The sequence below is a fragment of the Anomaloglossus baeobatrachus genome, chromosome 2 (genome assembly GCF_048569485.1).
Source record: "Anomaloglossus baeobatrachus isolate aAnoBae1 chromosome 2, aAnoBae1.hap1, whole genome shotgun sequence".
Taxonomy (NCBI): Eukaryota; Metazoa; Chordata; class Amphibia; order Anura; family Aromobatidae; genus Anomaloglossus; species Anomaloglossus baeobatrachus.
Genome location: NC_134354.1, coordinates 495592197 through 495614739, shown reverse-complemented (window position 1 = coordinate 495614739; position 22543 = coordinate 495592197).

Sequence of the window (22543 nt, the reverse complement as noted above, 5' to 3'; positions counted from 1 at the left end):
CGTTATATATAGCAAAATCCTGAGACAGGATCCCATTTACCTTTATGCTTAACATGTTTGATTTTACACCATTTAGTATCTCATTTATGAAGGTCCAGTTTCTCCTATAAAAAGCCTAATCTGTATCAGTAGACCTAAGCCTAATGGGCTGGGATTTCACTTTGCTCTATATATGAGGTTCAGTGCCTTGTCTCTAGCCTCTCTGCCTCTCATGAAGCCGACCAGGTCTGGATGCATAATATCCATTTGTGGAGACAGTCTAGATGCAAGAATTTTCATAAATAACTGAATATCTACATTGATAAGTAAGATATGCCTACAAATTTAACATTGAGATCAATCTTCCTCTTCCTTAATATCATCAGATGGGGAACATTTATGTGATATTTCCATGTCACAAATTTCCCCCAGCAGACAAGCTTCCTTAGTACATTCACATTTTATACAGGCCCCATGTTTTACCACTTTACTATCTATGATGTACTGGTACTTCATAGGTCATGTTGCTTGCTTAGATACAGGCTCTCATACTGAGTCCACATCTTTTCCTGCACATATCAGCTGATCTATTCAGCCAACATGTGTCTCTAACAGCCGCAGGTAGATTGGAGATCTTTCCCTGCACATGATGGTTGATTTAATCAGCCATCGTGTGCCTCTAAAATCATCTGGTGAATCGGAGATCCACCCGCACATGTTAACCAGTTAAATCCCACTGTCAATCTCTGATAGCCAGATATAACACAAGCAGGTGTGAAGCACACCACTCCCATCTGTGCCCCATGACATCATCGTTGGTTGCTGATGAGTTGTCATAACAACTAGGAGTCAGCTGATGCCCACTCTGTCCGTCAGGTGTTCTTCCTGTGAACAACAGCTTCATTCACAGGATATTGTGATTTCTGCTGTACTTAGATGTGCTGATACACTACTCTGTATAGCAAAAGCACTCTTTCAAATTCCCTAAAGGACTAGTAAATAAAATGAAAAGTTTTAAAAAAAAGTTTAAAAAAAGGAAAAAAACAAAAACACTAAAGTTCAAATCACCCCTCTTTTGTCCTATTGAAAATAAAGCTGTTACAAATAAGTAAAAATGCACATATTTGGTATCGCTGCCTTCAGAGATGTCTCGTCTATCAAATTGTAAAATAAATTAATTAGATTAGTAAATAGCATAAAGAAAAAAAATTAAAAACGTAAAATATATTGTTTTTTGTCCGCCACTACATTGCAATAAAATACAATAAGAGGTAAAAAACCATCATATTTATGCCAAAATGGTATCAATGAAAATGTCAGCTAAGGATGCAAAAAGTAAGCCATCACATAGCCATAGATCCAGAAAAATGAAAATGTTTCAGGTCTCAGAAAATGGCAACAAAAGCAACAATTTTATTTTTTTTACAAATTTCTTATTTTTTCCATTTAAATAAAAAAAAATATACAGCATATACATGTTTGGTATCTGCAAATCTTTTGTGCCTTCCACACATTGCAAGGGTCTGTTTCCTCAATGGAGTTAGCAGGAAAGTATGTGTGAAGTGACTTCTGTAGGTCCAACTTCACAATGGTGTCATCGAGAGGGGACGTAATCAAGCGCCAATGCATTGATTTATTCAAAAGGTAGGTAACATAATGGATACATTGACCAGTATGTGATCCGAAAGGAAGATATTGTCAATATGAGCCCTTTGAAGTAGAGTATTGTTGTGATGTTTTAATAAAAAATAGTCACTCCTCATGTAGATATAATGACAACTGCCGAGTATAGCAAGTGCAATGTATCAATCAATTGATGGTCATAAAACAAAACAAATTCTAGCATATAACATTACCATCATGCCTAATCTATGCCACTTTGAAAAATCACTAACTGCAGTTACTATATGGTTAAGACTACAAAGCTACTTCTAACCGTATCATGTACATCGCCACATTGATTCTTGTGATTGTCAATGGGGTGCATAGTAATCTGTGAGTTATTGAGACCGTGACATAACTATAAAACTCTTATTTTTATGTTGCATGTTGCAAATCGCATGCGACTTTGCCTTTTGGCTTAATGTATGACGTGAGATACTAGTCGTTAAAGTGAACCTGTCAGGTGCAATTTGAGCCCAGAAGAACCACAAGCAGTTCTGGGTGCATATTGCTAATCTTAACTGTCCCTGTATCTAGTAGGATAGATAAAGAGATTTTTAGAAAATGTATTTTGAAAGATTCTTTATAATATGCTAATGAGGCCAGCGACTAGTCACAATGGCATTAGTTTCCTTGACTAGTCGGCCCACGCCCACAGGGGCATGCTAACATGCTAATGAATGCGCAACATCAGAGGCATGGTAGGGCTAACCTCTGCTGCCACTGCTGGTTTTCAGAATGTCTCTGGACTTCCAATAATGCGCACTACACCAGTTTGAATCCGGGACGTGTACATCCAACGTCATAGTACGCATGACTGGAAGTCTGGGATTTCTGATCATGCACACCTAGTCGAAATCCAGCTTCTGGCAAGCGGTGCTGCGCATTCATTAGCATGTTAGCATGCCCACAGGAGTGTGCTTACATGATAAGGGGACTGCCTAGCCAAGGGAGCTAACACCCTTGAGAATAGTCGCTGGTCTAATTCGCATATGATAAAAATATTTAGAAATACTTTTTCTATCGATCTCTTTATCTATGCTACTAGATACAGGGACGGTTAAGAAAGGATTACCAGTATGCTCTCAGAACTGCTTGTGGCTCTGGGTACATATTACACTTGACAGGTTCCCTTTAAGTTGGATGTTGTTTGACAATCAGACTGCATAGTTAAAAAAGTGGCACAAATATTTTGGTGGTGCTACTTGTTTGAGATTACAGTCGTGTGACCAGAGTCACTGTGTGGCTTTAGACTCATTTTCCATCATACTTCTATAAATCATATAGCATCACATAGTGCATTCTAAGTTGTCACATATTTATTATTTCCTGGTGTTTAGAGTTGAGCGCGGTTCGCAGTTCGAGGTTCTCCTGTTCGCGGCTCGAGTGATTTTGGGGGCTGTTCTAGATCGAACTAGAACTCGAGCTTTTTGCCAAAGCTCGATAGTTCTAGATACGTTCGAGAACGGTTCTAGCAGCAAAAAGCAGGGCTTTTTACAGCTACAGTGTGCAGGAGCCATCGCTGGCAGCCTGCCAGAAGCTGGTAACCAAGATAAACATCGGGTATCCAAGCAAAGCGCTTTGGTTAGTAACCCGATATTTATCCTAGTTACGTGAAGGAAGCCCACACTTCCCCGCTCAGCTCACTCCGCCCCCTCCTGCACGTGGCATGTACACACACACTCACACACACACACACACACACGTCCCCAGCCATGCAGTCCACGACACTGACGTCCTCCTGGCACTCTGCACACATGGTCCCGCTCGGCTTACCTGCGGTGATGAAGTCCCGACCTCAGCGCTGTCACTGTCCTCCAAGGCCGCCGCTTGTCACATCACCTTCTCTCGCTTCCGACCCGAGACTGACTAGCGGTGACGTCACGGGCCTCTCGCGATACTTGGCTGTGATGGCGGCGGTCATTGAACTCAGTGACAGGTGCTGTCAGCAGTGCAGGAGATCAGCGCAGGTAATGTACCTCGCTGACAGCAGCACATGTCATCCCCCTGCAGTGACCTGGGCTGACCCATTGATGTTAGCTCAGGTCACTGCACTGCTCTCCCAGCCAAAGAGGAACATCCTGCTCTTCATTGACTGGGACTGTGTGGATCGTCATGGCAACCCCTTGGATTACACCAGACTTGGATTTGTTTTTCTTTCTAATAAATTGGTTAAAAAGGGAATGTATTGGGGAGTGTTTTTTCAAATAAAAATGTGTTTGTCGTCTGTTTTTTTTTATTACTGACTGGGTTGGTGATGTCTGGTATCTGATAGACGCCTGACCTCACCAACCCCAGGGCTTGGTGCCAGGTGACATTACACATCTGGTATTAACCCCATATATTACCCCGTTTGCCACCGCACCAGGGCATGGGATGAGCTGGGGCGAAGCACCAGGATTGGCGCATCTAATGGATGTGCCACTTCTGGGGCGGCTGCGGACTGCTATTTTTAGGCTGGGGAGAGTCCAATAACCATGGACCTCCCTAGTCTGAGAATATATGCAGGAGAGTAGGACATTATGTGTCTTTCTGCCATTATAATGACAGAAAAGACTGATATGAAGTGTACAAGCACAGGAAAATCACCAGAGCGCTCTACGCTGTGAAAAGCAGTAGAAAATGGCACTGGAGTGAACATGTGACCGCCTCATGTAGGTTGAAGCTAAGGATCCTGGGTAAATTTATGTATTTTCCCTCCTTCTGTTTTTTTGCAGTACACAAAAAAAACGGAAGGCACACGGATGACAAACAGATGACATACGGACCGTCTACGGAACGGAAACGGATGCCACATGGTTGCACCCGTGAAAAAAAACGGACTGTTTTTTGCAGACCACAAAAAGGGATCGGTCGTGTTAATGTAGACTTATTCTGGTCTGCCGTTTATAAACAGCAGGCAGAAATAAGTGAATAACGCCCCCCAGCGTCAGAAAATCTCCGGGGTTTCAGGGCTAGCTGAGACCCTGGAGATCATGATTCAGGACGGTTTTTCCGGTCCCCGCTCACGTGATCACAGGTATACACCGTATACCGATGATCACGTTACAGTAAATGACAGCGCCGGTAAAAAATTATTTATCTCCCATCTGGCATGAACAAACATGATAAATCTCCTCCCCGGTCCCCTCCGGTCCCCCGGTGTCGCCAAAGTGCCCCCCCTGATGAACTCCCAGAAATCCAAGATGGCCGCGCGCACAGCAGCGCGCCGGCCGCATTCACCCTACTCCTCTGATTTCTGTCGCATGTGCCATGACACATGCGACAGAAAACTCCTCCCCAGGCCCGGCCAGGTCACCCCCTATAACCCTACCGGTGTTCCCCGGTGTCCCACGGTACCTGTGCAGCGTTGATCCCCCCACGGCCCTCTCCTTCACAATAGACGCTGCCGCATGCACAGAGCGGCTGTCAGCTCAGCTTCCTGTGTTCAGACACAGTGAGTGGTGGTTATGCATCTGTAAGCTAAATGGGCGGCACGGTGGCTCAGTGGTTAGCACTGCAGTCTTGCAGCGCTGAGGTCCTGGATTCAATTCTCACCAACGGCACCATCTGCAAGCAGTTTGTATGTTCTCCCTGTGTTTGCGTGGGTTTCTTCCGGGTACTCCGGTTTCCTCCCACACTCCAAAGACATGCAGCGCTATGAAATTAATAACGCTATATAAATGAATAAATTATTATTATTACTGCAATGCCCTGCTCATGAGGTAAGGAACATAATTGATCAGGAGAGCTATATACTACATTTCCAAAGGGAGGGATTTGCTTTTATAGTTTCCCTGCTGAACGACTACCAAACATGAGAGTCCATTATACGCCACAAGAAAACACATCTAAATAGGGAGCTCTGTTGTTCATTCAGCTGGATAACTGGACTTAAAGGGGTATTCCATCTCCAAGATCCTATCCCCAATATATAGTAGGTGGAATAGCAATAATATCAGCAAATACCAATATTTGGAAATGTAGAATAGTTCTCCTGATTAGGCATGCCCTTACCTCATGAGCAGGGCATTGCAGCTTTGGTAGCAACCATTACGACATGGACTCTGCTGCTGTGGACCCGCGGAGAGTGAGTGCAGATTCATTGCACCCACACTCCTCACATGAAGGGTCTGCACTCCTAGAAAATGGGGGATACGTTCCCTGAGTGTCTCCCCCCCCATATTCTAGACGGTCCAGAGTCGTCGTGGGACCCCTTTATTTTTTTTCTTACAATAAATTGGTGAAAAAGGGAATGTTTTGGGGACTGTTTTTTCAAATAAATTTCTTTTGTCGATTTTTTTTTGTTAGTACTGACAGTTTATGATGTTGGGTATCCAATAGATGCCATGATATCACCAACTGCTGGGCTTGATCTCAGGTGACTTTACAGCTAGTATCAACCCGATTTATTACCCCGTTTGCCACTGCACCAGGGCACGGGATGAGCTGGGGTGAAGCGCCAGGATTGGCGCATCTAGTGGATGCGCCATGTCTGGGGTGCCTGCGGCCTGCTATTTTTAGGCTGTGAAGGCCCAATAACTATGGACCTTCCCACCCTGAGAATACCAGACCACAGCTGTCTGCTTTACCTTGGCTGGTGATCCAATTTGGGGGGGACCCTACTTTTTTTGTGTAATTATTAATATTTATAAAATAATTATAAAAAAAGAGCCTGGGGGGACCTCCACATTGGATTCCCAACCACGGTAAAGCTGCCAGCTGTGGTTTTCAGGCTACAGACGTCTGCTTTACTCTAGCTGGCTATCAAAAATGGGGGGACCCAACGTCATTTTTTTTTAACTATTTTTTAAATAGAAAAAATTAATGGGCTTCCCTGTATTTTGATTGCCAACCAAGGTAACGGCAGGCAGATGGAGGTGGCAACCCATAGCTGTCTGCTTTATCTGCGCTCAGAATCAAAAATACCGCGGAGCGCTACGTCATTTTTTTTAAAGATTTATTTTTACAGCAATGTGATGTTCAGCAATCAAAATACAGGGAAGCCCATTTTGTTTTAGCTATTTAAATAAATAATTAAAAATAATATATATGGGCTCCCGCTGCATTTTTTGTATTGCTAGCTAAGGGTAATCCAAGCAACTACTGGCTGCTAACCCCCACTGCTTAGTGTTACCTTCACTGGCAATGGAAAATCCAGGGAAACATTTTTTATTTTTTTTGCCAAAAAACTACAAAAAAAGGACGTGAGCTTCGCTATATTTTTGTATGCTAGCCAGGTATAGCAGGCAGGTGCTGGAAGAGTTGGATACAGCGCCAGAAGATGGCGCTTCTATGAAAGTGCCATTTTCTGAGGCGGCTGCAGACTTCAATTCGCAGCAGTGGGGCCCAGAAAGCTCAGGCCAACCTGTGCTGCGGATTCCAATCCCCAGCTGCCTAGTTGTACCTGGCTGGACACAAAAATGGGGCGAAGCCTACGTCATTTGTTTTCTAATTATTTCATGAAATTCATGAAATAATAAAAAAAGGGCTTCCCTTTATTTTTGGTTCCCAGCCGGGTACAAATAGGCAACTGGGGGTTGGGGGCTGCCTGCTGTTCTTGGCTAGCATACAAAAATATGGCGAAGCCCATATAATTTTTTCAGGGGGCAAAAAACTTCTGCATACAGTAGTAGTTCTTCAGCTGCTGTCTGTCTGTATGGAGAAGAGCAGACAGCAGCTGCAGAACTACAAGGCTCAGCATACTCCATCCAGGACTGTATGCAGAAGTTTTTTGCCCACCAAAAAAATGAAGTGGGCTTCGCCATATTTTTGTATGCTAGCCAGGTACAGCAGGCAGCCACGGGCTGCCTCCAACCCCCAGTTGCCTATTTGTACCCAGCTGGGAACCAAAAATATAGGGAAGCCCGTTTTTTTTAATTATTTCACTTATTTCATGAAATAATTAAAAAACAAATGACTTGGGCTTCGCCCCATTTTTGTGTCCAGCCGGGTACAACTAGTCAGCTGGGGATTGGAATCCGCAGCACAGGTTAGCCCGAGGTTTCTGGGCGCCTCTGCTGCGAATTGTAGTCCGCAGCCGCCCCAGAAAATGGTGCTTTCATAGAAGCGCCATCATCTGGCGCTGTATCCAACTCTTCCAACAGCCCTGAAGCCGGGTGGCTTGTTGGGTAATAATGAGTTAATACTAGCTTTGTTTTACTAGCTAGTATTAAGCCAGAGATTCTTAATGTCAGGCACGTTTGACCCGGCCATTAAGAATCTCCAATAAAGGGTTAAAAAAAAGACACCACACAGAGAAAAAATACTTTAATAGAAATAAATACACAGACACATTAGAGACTACATCTTTATTACCCCCTGTCAGCCCTCCACGATCCATGGTCTTCTGTCTTTCTCGTTCAACAAATGCAGCTCTGCTCCATCACTGCTGCATGGGGGAAGACGCTGCTTCCCGTGCAGCCTTCACTCCGTGAAGGCTGCACGGGAAGCAGCTTGCAGCCTTCACTCCGTGAGTGATCAGTGGTGCTGGCTGTCAGCGGTAACAGCGGTAACGCTGACAGACGCATTGCCTTTGCAACGGTGCTCCCGGAGCCGCGGTTAGCAGTGATGTCACCGCTAACTGCGTTGCTATGGCAACGGTGATCTCCGTTAATGATCGGCTGTGTCAGCCGGTCCCTAATGGAACGGGGAGTCGACCGGTACACGGCGATACACAAATGTGAACCGTGTACCGGAGAGTGCAATGACAGGTCCTACATGACGCGTCATAGTCATGTGACCAGTCTGTAGCCAATGAGATAATAGCCACGTGACTGGTCACATGGCTATTTTAACGTCACAATAGGTCCTGCATCACTGCTGGCAGTGCTGGTCACCGGGAGGATTCAGCGATCATCGGATGGAATAGCGGCAGGAGACAGAGTGCAGGAGGGATCGCGGGGACCGGTAAGTGTTATGGCAATGTTTATTAACTGTATGTGTACATTTATAATGCGTTTTTATGTTTGTGATTGCCTCCCATTATTTCCTATTGGTTCGAGTTCGGTTCGTCGAACGTTCGCTGAACTGAACTCGAACGAGACATCCGTTCGACGAACCGAACTCGAGCCGAACCACGGCTGGTTCGCTCATCTCTACTGGTGTTTATAAAGAGTCAAGTCTATTGCACAAGACATAGCACAGGAGAAGCTGCAGACCTTGTGCGCCCATATTCATGTCACAAGCATTGCAGAGGCTTCAGCCTACTGCTGGAAGGGCATACAGTATATAATAGCCTGAAATTATCTACTAGTAACACAGAAGCAGTCTACATAAGAATTAATGACACTAGTAGAATCCTCATGGTTTTGACGATATATTATGACATAATGTGCTGAATATTGAAATTTTTAAGAAAACCTACAAGTGCTGCGATAGCATCAAAAACTGTAAGTACAACAGAGGATTTTACATAAAAAAATAGCGCAGAAGTTAAAAGGGGCACACATCCACTCCCAAAGCATTAAAGGGGTTTTCCCCAAGAACAATGTTCATTTTAAAGTTGATTTAAATCAATAGATCTTAGAATAAAAATTTATCAATTGGATGTGTTTAACCCCTTCAGCCCCCGGGCACTTTCTGTTTTTGCGTTTTTGTTTTTTGCTCCTTTTCTTCCGAGAGACGTAACTTTTTTATTATTCCGTCAATCTTGCCATATGAGGGCTTGTTTTTTGCGGGATGAGTTGTACTTTTTAATGAAATCATAAGTTTTACCATATATTGTACTGGAAAACAGCAAAAAAATTCCAAGTGTGGAAAAACTGCAAAAAAAGTGTGATTGCACAATAGTTTTTGTGATGTTTTGTTCACCGTGTTCACTATATGATAAAACTGATGTATCTATGTGATGCCTCAGGTCAATGCAAGTTTGTAGACATCAAACATGTATAGGTTTACTTGTATCTAAGGGGTTAAAAAAAATCACAAGTTTGTCCAATAAAAGTGATGCACGTTTTGCGCCATTTTCCGAAACACGTAGCGTTCTTATTTTTTGGGATCTATGGCTCAGTGATTGCTTATTTTTTGCGTCTCGAGCTGACGTTTTTAAAAGTACCATTTTTGCGCAGATGCTACATTTTGATCGCCTTTTATTGCATTTTGCGTAAAACTTGCGGCGACCAAAAAACGTAATTTTGGCGTTTGGAATTTTTTTGCCACTACGCCGTTTACCAATAAGATTAATTGATTTTATATTTTGATAGATCGGGCATTTCTGAACGTGGCGATACCAAATATGTGTATATTTATTTATTTTTTAACCCTTTAATTTTCAATGGGGGGAAGGGGGTTGATTTGAACTTTTAGGTTTTTGGGGTTTTTTTTAATTTTTTTTTTACTTTTTTTTTATTTTACTAGTCCCCCTAGGGGGCTATAGCGATCAGCAATCCGATCGCTATTATCTATCTGCTGATCACAGCTATACAGCTGTAAACAGCAGATTCAATCACTTTGTTTTTCCCTCTGCTCTCGGCCGAGGGAAAACGAAAGTGAAACGTCATAGCTTCAGGCATCATCACATGACCCTGTGCTACGATGGCAACCACCGATAGTCACGTGATAACGCACGTGACTTCCGGTGGGGGCGGCAGTAAGTAAAAAACATGGCCGCGCGCATTTAGATCTTGCTGCCAGACTTTGGCAGCAAGATTTTAGGGGTTAATGGCCGCAGGTGGAAGCGATTCCACCCGCGGCTAGCAGGCACACATGTCAGCTGTTGACAACAGCTAATATGTGTGCCGACCGCCGCCGCCTGCCAGCGGCAGGGGGCAGGGCTTAACGGGACACGATCCTTGACGGATAGATCCGTCCAAGGTCGTGAAGGGGTTAAAAAAATGTTCCTGTGCTGAGATAATCTTAGAAATGTGTCCCTGTTATGTATTGTGTAATGTCTTTTTCTGACCATACAGGGAGATGGTCTGATCATATCACATCTCCTGAGCCAGGGAGGATATAATAAAGTATACAAACAATATATAACATGATTGCAAATTATTCTTACTATGAGGTAAAATAATTTTTAAAAACAGGCAGGGAAATGCTTTACCTTAAAAAAAGAATCAGATATGATCCCATGCTGTAATATCTTTATTCTTTATACTCTTTTGCATCTTTCCCTGCCCGGAGATGTGGTATGATAAGGCCATGTCCCTGTACGGCCAGACACAACCATTACACAGTACATAGTGTGCCGCCCCCGCGTCTCCGGACCCAGGGGTTGGGGTCGCGTGGCCACTCAGATAAAAGGGGAAGTATTTGCATGGGATGGTATGGTTAAAGTTCGTGACGCCACCCGTGGTGCGTGGTAAGATGGAGTACCACCACTGCGATTTGCAGTACCCGGTGGCGATAGTATGAGCAGCTAGGTGTTTAAGGGGAATGCCCCGGGACTCGGTGATGGTGACTGGGAGGTACCTTTGGGACGGTAAGGGTGACTTGTGTACTCACTCAGTCCAATAACGCCGACACCGACAACTGTAGTAAACCAAAGTTCTGGACACCGCTGCCACTGAGAGGCAGCACACCTGGATCCCGTGCCCATTGGTGTTGCCTGTTAGTCTGTGACCTTTGCCTTGGCACCTAGTCTTCTGGTTGGTCCCTTTAGTGTAAAACTGATTGGGTCTCGCTCACCAGTATGGCTAACTGGGTGAGCTTGCTCTCAGGGTTCATGCTTTGGATTTTCTGGACCATGTAGTGGGAAAGTCCTATACCCCTCGTTGCGCTAGTACTCCAATTTTGGAGTCGGTGGAGAAAGGATCTTGAAGGCTCCGTCCTCGTCGGGTAAATTGTCAGGACGCCTGAAGCTTTTTCCTGACCTAGGGTCCACATACCCCGTCGTGCCCTGGCGCCTGCCCGGTGATGGCACAAGGCTGCCGGTTGTCCTCCTTGACAGTCCGTGCCCCTTCTCACGATCCCCTGCGACTTGGGTCCAGCTCCTACCAGGCCCAGACCAACATCTGCCACCTAGTAGTCTCAAGGAGCCCAGCTCCTAACCTCTCCTCTCGAAAGTCACCACTCAACTGTCTATATCCTGACACTCCTGACCTCCCCTTAACCAACCCCCCAAGTGGGTGACCCTATTCCACTGAGGTTGGCCACTGGTCTGTCGGGTGGGTGTGGTACAGAGTGTTCCTAGGATTTTGATTAGCTTGTTCTTGGCAACACCAAAGGTCAGGGACCGTTAACCAAAGAGGAGGTGGATATTGCACAGAAGGGCAGATTGCACAATACCCTGTGACGACCTGATAGGCCAGTTCGTCAAACATAGTAGGGACAAATTTATAAGATCTCATAACATTTAGATCTCTCATAACAGGAAGATCTATTGATTAAATTCAACTTTGAAATTAACTTTGCTTGTGGGGAAAACCCCTTTAAGATGAGTTATTGGACTGCAAAGGCCCATATATTGTTCTTGTGTAGCACCCAGGGTGCAGGGGGAATTAGACACGGGGTATCGTACCTGAGTTACTCGTCACCGAGCCGGTGTGATGGTCTGGGATGTCACGGTGATCTTCCCGGCTTCGTGCCCCATGGTGTACACCAATAAGGAGGGAGGATGATGAAGATTGTAATAGGAAGATTGTCATGACTCTACCTGTGGTACACAGCCAGAGATTAGCCGCCGCTGCTGTCGCTGTCCTCCAGGGCGCGGGGCGGTGGCCCGGTAATAAGAGTCCGAGTCAGATGCTGCAGTTCCAGGTGTCTTTATGTGGCGCCCTTGAGTGTCAGGTGCCACATGGTACTACATCTAACCCCAGATTCCTGGAAGACCAGTGCTGGTAAAACACCACAAACACACACATCCACGCCCTTTTCCCCAGACAGGGTGACAAGCTAGAGATGGAACTGATGGATGGACACCTATTGGTTGGGACTCATCCAAACCACTAGTTAGAAACCTGGGAGGTGCAGGGGCTAGTCGGTGGAGTGGACGGGCGACGGACATCTTGTCAGATAGTGAGAAGTCAGACAGAAGTGAGTCACACAGACTAAAGTCAGTTAGACCTCAAGTCCGCAAGACATTAAGTCAGAAGTCAGTACACAGATGGAAAGTGTAATGTGTCTGATTGAGCAAAAGGAGTACGGTTGCCAGGGATAGTACGGGGAGTACTCACTGAACCAAGCATCTGTGGTGCACATGGCCCTAGTTCAGGAGGACTCTACAAGCTCACCTGATAAATACCTGCCCGGTGAGGGGACCATCAAGGACCTCACCGACTTTACTGTCTGAGGCACAGCAGGAAAGAGGGAACCTGGGAATGGGGACAGAGCTCCGACCCAAGAGAGGTTCAAGCTGCCTGCCATATGAGCCAAGACAGTGACAACAGGAGGGGAACCCAAAACGCTTCAGGCCATGGGGACCCACCAACTACAGATGGGTGCAAGGAAGTAAAGCTCACCAGGTCACTACTCCGGCACTGGGACAAAGGGAATACCGTGTTGGTAAAGATCAGCACCAACCGGGTTGCAGCAACTCCAAACCAGTGAGTAAAGCACAAGATAAACCGCAGCCCCTGTGTTGTCTGAATTCTTCCTGCATCTTTGCATCAGTATTCTACTACCACCATCATCCTCTCCTGGGGCCTAGCTTTACTTGCGGAGAGCCATCACATCTAGGCTGCCTAATACCACCAGTCCCAGCAGTGATAGACTTTGCAGTGGCGGCTTTTCTCATATAGCCGCATACTGCAAGTGGTGTCACGAAAAACACTTCCTTTTTATTTTATTTTTCCCTTGTACAAAACCCCCTTTCAAGTGACCCCCAGGGTCATGGAACCGGGCAACAGCCACCCAGTGAAATATCCCAGTAATATATAGCCCGGGACCGAGTACCCCAAAGCCCTGGGGTGAGTAATTTACTCACTCTTTGTGCCGCTCGCCCGGCTCATACTGGTCACTCACTGTAATGTGCCCTGTCAACCTCGGATAAGTTAGAATCAGTCACTGGTGTTTGAAACAAAAAAGTCCTTTGTCAGAGTTGCCCTTCAAGCCATGAGGCAGCTAGGCCGAGCGTTCCGCTCAAAGCCAAGAAGAGAAGATAAGAAAGTGGTGATGGTGTTGTGTCCCAGAACTGGTGACCCGGGTAGACTGACTGACGATTGTGTGAGTTGCTCCTACTTCTACCCCAAGTGTAACCCGCCCCCCAGGTGGCTGGCTTCAGTGACCGTTGAAGTCCTAAGCCTCATGACGGCCACCCCCTTGCATACCCTGAGCTATGCTCCCTGTGAGAATGCTCCTAAGCTGTATGTAAAGTGTGAATGTAGAAAACCGATGATTAACCCCTTCCCTACCTGAGACGAATATCGACCCTTAAATAAAGTGCAATACTTTGTGGCGACTGGAGCCTCAGGGGCTCCACACTTGTGCATATGTCTTCTCTGTCTGTGTCCGCTAGTGCATGCCTGTGAAAAACTGGCAACGTCCATCAACCTAACTAATGTAATGTTGGGTTTGCAAATTGATTCATCATTTAAAGTCACCTTTCTGTCTTGTTTTTTGTTTCTTGCTGATGTTTTTGCACCAAAATCATCAAATAGTGCATACAGTTAATGAATTTTGCGCAAAATAAATAATGTGCTATTTTTTATTCATCCAGTTCTTCTGACTCAAAGTTGAAGATATCAAAAAGGTGCCTAATTATATTCTCTTTCAGAAATTTTATTCCTGGGTCAAACTGGAGAGAAATGTAACATGTGCCAAACAAAATGCCCCATATGGTTACAGTCACATTTGATTAATCTGTCTAATACATCTGGATAAACAAAGCTGCAAAGGAAAAATTTAAAAAGATATTAGAAAATGATAACTTAAAGGGAATCTGTCATCATATTTTTGCTTACTCATCTGAGAGCAGCCTAATGTTGGAAAGAGACCCTAATTCCAGGGATGTATCACTTAGTTTGCTGGGTGCAGCAATTGAGACACAAAGAGTTCTTAGTTGTAGCATTTTTTAATCAGTGTTGGAGAAGACAAAAAGGTGCAAATGGTGTCTTATCTTACAGGCATGAGAAATAAAAGTGTACTAGGACACCTCACCTCTGGGGGTTGTGAAGGACACAACTATCGTAACAGTATAATCCACATGGGCTGCCGCGTACCCAGCAATAGCAATGTAGAAATGGAGAAAGGAAAGGGTTAACCGCTTTGTTGTGGAGAAATGCAGAAGATGAATCCAAGGGTTAGTGTTCGTGATTTTTATTTTTCAATGTGTTTCAGAGTCTTTATTGGCTTGTTCATCCGGAAAAAAATGTACATCAGTGGTTTTTTTCTGATGAAGGAGTCAATAAAGACTCTGAAATGCTTTGAAAAATAAAAATCACGAACATTAACATTAACATTGGATTCATCACCTGCATTTCTCCACGGCAGCGCGGTTAGCCCTTTCCTTTCTCCATTTCTACATAGATGTAGCATTTAGCACAGCTCAGATAGCTAGCCCCTCCCACACCGCACCTCTTAGTGTACATTGTCTATTGACACTGAGCTGTTTGGGGGCATGGTGGGCCAACTTGGCATGGAGCAGCTAGTACCAGCAATTATATTGTCTCAGTGATAAATAGAAATGTGCAAATCCACAGATATATTTGGTTTCGCGGGTCCAACCGGATTTAAAAAAAAAAAAAACAACTTGTGAATTAATCCCGAATTTCTGCTCAGACACCAATCCCCATATAAGTCTATAGGTACCCAAATCTTGTTCTTTAAAATGTTGGTATAAAGGGCAAGGTGGATTAAAGCAGGAGCCTTACACTTACCAAGTCTCCCGCATGGCTGTGACACTATTTCTGGGGTCACTCATTATCCTCATACATATTCACTGCTTCCCTTGCCCACCGGCAGTCCTGGTGTCTCTGGTTGCAGTCAACCTCTCACCCAACCTGTGTGACAGCATGTTTCATTACTTGGAATAATACACACTGTCTGCGTCTTTATAGTGGGTGTAAAAATAAATAAATAAATAAATAAAATACTTGGCGTATGGTCCCCCTGTATTCTGTGTTATGATACCCAGCACATTAATAGCATACGGATACAGGTTGCAGCCCCCAGCCATGTGCTTATCTTAACTGTATATCAAAATAAGAGGGACCACATACTGCTTTTTAAAAAATTATTTACATAAATAATTTAAAAAAATGCTGTCCCCCTCAATTTTGATACCCAGCTATAATAAAGCCGACAGCTTGGGTGCTGGTATTCTCAGGCTATGGAGACCCATGGTTATTGGGCTCCCCAGCCTAAAAATAGCAGCCTGCAGCCGCCCAGGTTTGTCACATTCATTGGATGCAACAATCCCGACTCTTTACTCGGCTCATCCTGATTCCGCTGGTGTGGTGTGGTAATAAGGGGTTAATAACAGCTCACAGCTGCCACTAAGCCCTAGATTAGTAATGGGAGGCATCTATGAGACCCCCCATTACTAATCTGTAAATAAAAAGAAACAAACACCCTAAAAATCCTTTATTTGAAATATTATACAAAAAAAACCTCCTTCTTTCACCCCTTTAATAACCCCCCAAACAACCAGGTCCAACGTAATCCACACAAGATCGCATGACGAGTTTGGCTCTGCTACATCTGATGTGACAGCAGGCGGCCATTGAACATGACCACCCACTGTGAACTATAAATATGTCAAAACAGACTTACATCCAATAGGGGTGAACAGTTGGCGGCTGAAAACAAAATATAACTGCAAAAATACATTCAGTTGCACTCAAGAATGCTAATAATGAATAAGGGAACTCTGGAATTGCATTACTGCTATAGAAACATTTGAAAAAAGAGATACTTAGCTTAAATATTGGTGAATGCATGTGAGCACAATAACAATGACAAGGTGATCTCTTATCGTCATGGTGATCGGGTTCACATGCATTGGCCAATACATAAGCTAATGCAATTCCAGAGTTCCCTTATTCATTGTTGGCAATCTTGAGCGCAGCTGTATGTATTTTTGTACTTATATTGTGTTTTCATCTGTCACCTTTTCACACCTATTGGATGTACGGGTCAGTCTTTTTTGATATATTTGTAGTTCATTTCTTTCTGTCTGAGCACTCCAATCTATAACCAGGGTGTGTTCATCCTCCTTTGTAGCTGGATTTTTTTTCTCCCCAGACATGTAGGTTTTTAACCCAGATAGCGGCATTTCAAGTTAGGGGCCCAATATATAAGAGATCATCCTGCTGTGAGCTTCAGGTAGAGAATAAGCTATGTCATGAGCGGTGAGGTCTCTCAGGTGATTTGCAGTCACAGCTGGAGGTTCCCACTGTTCTTCTCCTGTGATTGCAGGTAACCTCACCTGAGGTCATTCAGTGCAATGAAGTCACCTAATGTCAGGTTACCTACATTGACAGTTGGAGGACTGTGGGTAAACAAATCTGAGTGACATCAAAGCACATCACTGTGGCTGAGTCATTCGGTGCCTGAAGCTCACAGCAGGCAATCACGTTCTATGGCCACGTGTTGTCACTTCAGATGTAACAGCTGGAATTTTCGTGGGACCTCATGTGGATTATGTCGGACCTGGGTGTTTTGGAGTTAATAAAAGGGTGAAAGAGGGTGTTTTTTTATTTCAAATAAAGGATTTTTTCTGTGTTTTGTGTTTTATTTCTTTTCACTTACAGATTAGTAATGGGAAGGGTCTCATAGATGCCTCCCATTACTAATCTAAGGGTTAGTGGCAGCTGTAATCTGTTATTAACCCCTTATTACCCCAATTGCCACCACACCAGGGCAATCAGTATAAGCTGGGTAAAGTTCCTGGATTGTGACATCTAATGGGTACGACAATCCTGGACGGCAGTCGGCTGCTATTTTTAGATTGGCTGGGCCCAAATAACCATGAGCCTCCCCAGCCTGAGAATACCAGCTCCCAGCTGTCAGCTATACCATGGCTGAGCATCAAAATTGGGGGACCACACTCCAGTTTATTAATTTTTTTTTTATTTAAACAATTTAAAAAAAAAAACAAGCTGCGTTCAGTTTCTCTCATTTTGATACACAGCCAAAATAGGTACATGGCTGGAGGCTGCAGCCTGTAGCCGTATGCTTTATCTGTTCTGGGTGTCATAATACGGAGGACCCTATGACAATTTATTTGTTTATTCCTTTGTTACATCAATCTAGATGCAGACACAGTTTCTCTGGTTGGTTGTAGTCAGACACACTGTCACACAGTCTGGGGGAACTGTCTGACTGCAACCAATCTGAGGTCTACCGGTGGGTGGGAGAGCAGTTAATGTTATTGAAGGATAATGAGTGGCAACAGAAGTAGATTGAGCGGCCTGGAAGCAGAGTTTCAGCCGTGCGGAGACCAGTAAGTATAAAGTGCTTGCTTTATTCTTATTTTCTTTTTTGTTCTCTTTGTTTTTTTTGTTACTCTGGAGGCCAGACTCAGATCATTACCAGGAGTTCCTTGAGAGCTCTGGGCCTGGGTTGTTACTCGGGTTCTTTTGAACCTGCACGTGTCACACTTCCTCTGTGCAGAGCATCTTGCACATTAGGAAATGCTCTGCTGCGCTTTTTTGGACTACTGAGGTGGCAGTGACACGATACCTCTGTGCAGAGCATTTTGCACATTAGGAGATGCATTGCTATGTTTTCTGACCACTGATCTGGCAAGTTGATTGACAGCACAAGATTCCATGCAGGTTCTGGGAGGTGCTGATTTCTCAGGTGTTGCATATTCTTGGTAATTGCTCTGCTTCTTTACTGAACATGCTCTCCTAGAACCTTGCCAGTTGTACATTCTGGTTCTGTAGTTGTGCTGTTGGCCTGTGTTTCTGCATGATTTCTGATATTTGTTTCTTGACCATGGACTGCTGTTTGACTCCACTATGCCCGCTCCCTGTTCTTGTTGTGACCTCCTGGCTTTAGACCTTGAACCGTTACCTGACTATATCTCTGTCTTCTCCCTGTATCAATTATGTCTGTCCTGTTACCTGACCCTGGCTTGCTTGACTACTCTTACTTCTGTACTATCCGTAAATAGTGACTTGCATTACATCGTGGATCTGTACTTTTACAGTTCATGTCTGCCCATCACTAGTGTTAGTAGTGGGGTCTGACCACTACATTTGGCCAATAGCTCCAGTGATTACAGGTAATCTTAGACACATCCTCTGTGTCATCATTGGTTAAGGTTGCTGCTCTTTCCCTCCCCTGCAGTTCTTCCCTTTTGGATTGGCTGCATGGTATAAATACAAGCCTATAACAGCCTCATTTGGAAGTCAGTACGTGATGTAGGGGCAGAAACCTTGATTCCAGCAATGTCACTTACTGGACTACTTGCTACAGTTCTGATAAAATCACAGTTATTTGTGCTGCATTATATGAATATTGAGCTCTATATATCCGGCCAACATCACTGACTGACAGCTTTCTGTCCATATACAGTGTGTCCATCCATATCCTGTCCACCGCCATTAACTTGAGAATGGCGGCAGCTATAGGCATAGAAGTGGTGTCTAGGTATAGTAAAGTAGCCATGCGCTATGAAACCACATATAGCGCCACCTGGTGGAAAACAACGGAGTTAGTATTTTTATCTCGAAAACGGAACGAGATAGAGAAAAAAAGCAAATTACAAAGTTGTAGGGCATCATCAATTCAATGTGAATCGACACCTTGCAAACAGAAATGCTATGATTAGAACGTGTAAAACTCACAAGGCTGCGGACATGAAGCAATACCTCATGGAGACCTTCCTACAAGTCATTGGGTATGGTGGCTGCGTGGAGTGGCCTCCACACTCACCTGACCTGATCCCATTGGACTTCTTTCTGTGAGGTCACATCAAACAGCAGGTGTATGCGACCCCTCCGCCAACATTGCAGGACCTACGATGATGTATTACAGATGCTTGTGAAAACGTGTCCCCTACCATATTGCACAACATGCAGCAAGATACAGTATGCTGTCCAGAGTCCAGATGTGCATTGTAGCTGACGGTGGCCACTTTGAGCATCAAAGTTAAATGAGCACCATATGCTTGACCAGCATTCAATGTTTTGGGGGGTCATGGGTTTCATATCATACCATTTCTGTAAGCAAGGTGTCGATTCGTATTGAATTGATGATGCCCTACAATTTTTTAATTCTCTTTTTTTCTCTATCTCGTTCCATTTTCAAGATAAAAATGCTAACTCCGTTGTTTTCCACCAGGTGGTGCTATTGGTGGTTTCATTGCGTAGCGCATGGCTACTTTACTATACCTAGACACCACTTCTATACCTATAGCTGGCGCCATTCTCAAGTTAATGGCGGTGGACAGGATATGGGTGGACACACTGTACAGTATACCCAGAAAGTTGCCAAACAATGCTGGGGGTGGGATTATACAGAGCTCATGAATATGATTGACTACTTTGCAGCAGGTTTACTAGTCCTCTAGTAATAATTTGATAAAACAACAATTTTATCAAAACTACACTAAGGAGTCTGAAAAATGATACATTGCTGGATCTCTGTAGGATCTCTACGTTTTATTGCTTACATAATAGGTGGCAAAACCTGGTCACAAATTCCCTTTAAACTGGTGCAATTTAGAAATCCATTTTTTTTGTGGCAGGGGTTGTTGAGACTGGAAATACACTTTTACTTATGAAGTAGGGTGTACTAAAGAGAAACTGCTGGACATTGAAAGCTCCATACAGAATGAAAATCAGCAACTACAGAAGACTAAAAATGTATGTCAGTCTCTGTAATTCTGACGGTACAGGCCTTGTGTCTGTGCTATATGAATTATGAATTGAGAGAATATTTTAACGTATTCGTAGCAGTTGCATAGAAGAATACTGTTTTTGCTTCATCTATTTTTATTTTATTAACTGATAGGCTATGCATTACAAGGACATGACAATATTTCGAACAGAATGGTTCCCTTGTCTCCCTGGGCCTCCTGATGAACCGGACTAGGGGCGGAGAAACGCGTTGAGGATGTGCAGATGCACTTTAATAAGGGAAGTTATCATCTTTTTTCTTTTGAATATGATATTCAATCATTGTAATTGAAACTGTATGCTGGCATTGTTCCAGGGTACTATGACTGCCATATGCAGGTTGGCACTTGTTTAATGGGCTTGGACCAGTATATAAACTTTGTATTTTTGTCCTTGGGAGGGTCATATTATGATACAGGCTTTTTGACCTCTGCATTATTTATGCTTTTTTCCTCCCTGGAGATAGATTGAGGACATGATAAGGCCAACCAATATTTAGTAGCATATTTATATGGGCAGTCCTGCATTTGTCCTTATATGGTAGGAAACTCATCAGGGTGAGTTAGGGATCGCCGCCGTGGAACGGGGGCACCCTGGTACTTTAAGGCGGTATACCTCCGTTGTTAGGAAGGAATAAGTTATAAAGCGATAAAAGGGTGAGTGTAACCCCATTGTGGGACCCCATACCCCTTTTACCTTCCACTTTTTGAATTCATTTTGCATCCTCTAATAAGGAATGGCATCCCTGTTGTATATCTATACCACCCTGTGATATTTGTTGCACAGGTGAATCACTTGGGAAAATAATTTTAATAAGTATTTAATAAAAAATAATTTTAAAGGGATTGTTGTTTGTTTCACGAGATATATACACACCTTAACTATCCCAAAACAATTTGAGTTGTTAGCTTCTTGGAAAACATAAAACAGGCTCAAAATACTAAAAAGGATTAAAGCCTCTTGTGTTCTAGATAGAGATGGGTGAGCGCTAAAATGCTCAGAAGTCTCTGAAAGTGCTCAACTCAAGTAAGGAGTATAATGGAAGTCATTGATTGGGCAGTTCGTCTCTCCGCCCACATACAACAAGCCGTAAACAGAACATTTCTGAGAAGAGGGACTGCTTTTTTTTTTTATTTGACAAACTAAATCTGAAACCAATGCTTTAACCTCAATAAGAGCCATTAAGAATTAAGAGACTTCGAATGGCTCTCTGTGGGGTGTCTGCAGACATCATGCAATGAATCAAGACTGTGCATTTCGGTTGTTAAACGGGAACACTGTAAATGCGGAATGATTACTGTGCTGCTGGAGATAAGACACACATCCAGGAGAGGTATAATGCAAGATGGTTTAATTCAACGCGTTTCGAAGTTTAACCCCACTTCTTCATCAGGAAATCCACCAGTATTTCATGATGAAGTGGGGTTATACTTCGAAACGAGTTGAATTAAACCACCTTGCATTATCCCTCTTCTGGATGTGTGTCGTATCTCCAGCAGAGCAGTAATCGTTCCACATTTACAGTGTTCCCCAGTGATCTGTGGCATCTTCAGCACGTGGGCTCTGCAGCAGCTGGTTACAGGCTTTACTTCTGGTTGTGTGATACACAACCCAATAAGGTGAGCACATTCCCGTATTATTTTTATTCCTTGTTACTGGGTACGACCCTATTGCGTTCTTTTCCCTCCAGCTTTTTACACATCGAGGTTGTTGTTTCAATGACGAGGTATCCGAGCACCCACAATGTTTGGTCAAGCCCACAAGCACCCTGATGCTTGATCGAGTAACGAGCAATGCCACGCATACTCGCTCATCACTAGTTCTAGACAGATTTTTTGACACAATGTGGGCATTGCAAGGAAATGGACTAAATTGCTATCTCCTGATAGAAAATGTTTCTATGTTTTGCATAGATTAATGAACCAAGGTACGCCAACAAATCGATGGTGTTAACTTAGAATAGAAACAAAGTTTTTTTTAGCTTACCAGGATGTATGGTCCTTGAAAAAATTTGCGGTGCACGGATCCTCCACCATAGCCCAGTCTGGAACCAACAATGAGTAAATAAAAGGAGGAAGGGGGCAGGGGAAAATGGAATTCAGCACCATCCAGGATTCCATTTTCCCCTGCCCCTTCCTCCCTATATTTATTCATTGTTAACTTAGAATAGCAGTTTAAAGATGGTACAAATTTAT